We start from the raw sequence: 2,525 nt of genomic DNA on the forward strand, positions 1-2,525 counted from the left end.
CGCGGCGGGGAGGTTGCTTTTACCCCACTACGCCCGCAGCTCTTGTCCAGACCTTTTCCACTTCGGTGGCCTCGATCCACGTAACACCTCCAGCCATTTTATCTGCTGAGGTGTGTTAACGCTGCTGTGTGACACGGGCCTCTTCGTAGGAGCCGGTACCTTGGTGAGGGCAGCAGGCTGAGGAGGAGGGAATGGGAAACAGCAGGAAGGGAGCTGGTGAGGTGGCCTCGGTGCAGCTGGAAGCTCCGGTGTGCTGCTTCGTCTACAGAGCTGGGCAACTCTGAACAGTGCCACTCGCTGCAGGGTCACAGGCTTCCAATGAGAACTGATGGCTTGTATTAGCAAAGCTGCAGGACTGCCTTCACAACTGGCGGAACAAAAGGCCGTCCCTGCACCTCCCCAGCTGCCACCTGTGCACCAGGCACAGCCCTCTGCTCCAGAGCGCCAGGCCAGAGGCAGTCTCCTGCCTGCTGCTCCAACCAGCAGGTGAACATGTGCAAGTGAACATGTGGAGTTACCCGATATTAACGGCTTAATTGAAGGGATTTCACATACAGCTTCCCCAACCGCATAATACATCGTGACGTTTACATCGCTGCCATTTTCACATCCATAGACATTTTCAGCAACTCATGTGAAATAAATGGTTTATCATGATAGCTACATTTGACGAAAATGAAGTCACTTCCTTGGAGTCACTCTTTGCCCAGGAAACATTGCCTTCATGTAAATGTTCTACCTTCCGTGTTTGAATCTGTATAATACTGCATTCTGTTTTATAGGTGTTATATGATTGCTTGCTATTTGATCCACTGGCTGGTGACTGCCCGATAATTATTCTGAATCCTAGGTGATGGCTAGTACTCAGTCTATTTCATATGTGCTGCATTTAGGAATCGGTAAGATTAAACATTTCTAAATAAAAACACTTCATGACCTTAAAAGAACTTTGTATCAATTGTTAAGAGACTTACTGAAGGGGAAGGTAGACATTTGATTATTAATACCACAAGCATAAACTGTGTGGACAGTGAATATCACACAAATAAAGACTGTTCAATAATATTTTACAGATGAGAAACCTGAAATTACTTGCTAAGTAAGACATTGTGAATTAGTAACATGCCCAGGAATCTAGCTTCTATCACATCTAGTAATGATGGTTAGTTTGGACAATACAACAACAGAAATGTGTGTCATGAAAAATAAACCAATTTTTCTCAATGTACATACCAGCTATAAACATTTCTGGTTAACACTGAAAGTCTGAATTGAAGGTAGTTCAAGGAGAGTTACATAATCAAATAACATAATTGTAGTGTTCCTGATTTCAGCTTTTAGCCCTCAGTTTGCAGGCACATTTTGGTAACTAAGACATTCAGGAATGATACAGGTTTAATAAAGTCCCCTAGGCCACCCATTCGGCATATAAAATGACTGCTCCTCAGGTCTCTGTGCCCATTCACAGCTTACAGAACAACTCTGCCCTTCTAATTGTCACACGGAAACTACCAAAATCATATAAAAAGATTCAAGAAAAAGTTTCAGACTTCTTTTAAAAGATATTTTGTCCAAGACACCTCACCTTCCGATTTTCTGCTGCTTTTGTATCATCCTTTTTTTTTTCCAAAGAGATGCCAAGAGACAAAAGAGAACCCATACTCGCAATTAGAAGACTCTTCATTAAGCACTATTAACAGTACTGAAATAAAAGAGTTTGGATGCTCATTAATCAATTCTCTAAACTAAGACCTGCATACTTCATTCAGAAAGGAAGAGAGCACACTGGAAAACTTTTCCTCTAAGAAAACAGACAGACAGAAACATCAACAGGAGAGAAAGTCAGCAAAAAAAAATAGTTAAGCACATATTTTTTCTAGTGGTTAAGTGGTTAAATCCCTGCTCTTTTCAATGGAGATAGATGATGGCATCTGAAAGATTCAAGGTTGCCATTCAAATATAGTAATTGTTGTAAATTTAATTTTACTGAAATAGTAATGCAGGCACAGGCTGCTAGTGATCAAAGCAATACACTGGTAATGTCAAGTTAAGAGAGGTGATGCTTGTCTCGCTGCCATAGCTACAATAGCTGTTACCACTTTAACTTTCCCAGCTGTTTGGCTGAATTAAGATACAAGCTGAAAAAATGCAGCTATGTACGTAGTGTAGCTGGTAACACTGTTCTGTGAAAACCAGTGTTGGATCTAGCACGGCAGATACAGCATTAACCACTACAGAATCTGAGGAGGAAAAAAAAAAAAGGAAAAGAATTGTTTTGCATCAAAGAAATATTTCTGCCAATAATCTAAGCATACTTTTAACACTCTTACAAGCCTACCATCATCATATGCTCAAAACACTGATTAATCTTCACACCTCTGGAACATGTATGCAAGCCTTTTTACTGAAGTCTTCAGAAAAAGGGAAGGCGTGAAGCAGTCAGTGGTGGAGCTAATGTTAAAATGCAAGACTGCCTGACACCCAAATGCAAATTTTTTATTCTAGGTAACGCAAATTATTCAGCA

The sequence above is a fragment of the Nestor notabilis genome, unplaced genomic scaffold, assembly GCF_000696875.1.
Source record: "Nestor notabilis isolate BGI_N333 unplaced genomic scaffold, ASM69687v1 scaffold12793, whole genome shotgun sequence".
In the NCBI taxonomy this organism is placed as follows: domain Eukaryota; kingdom Metazoa; phylum Chordata; class Aves; order Psittaciformes; family Psittacidae; genus Nestor; species Nestor notabilis.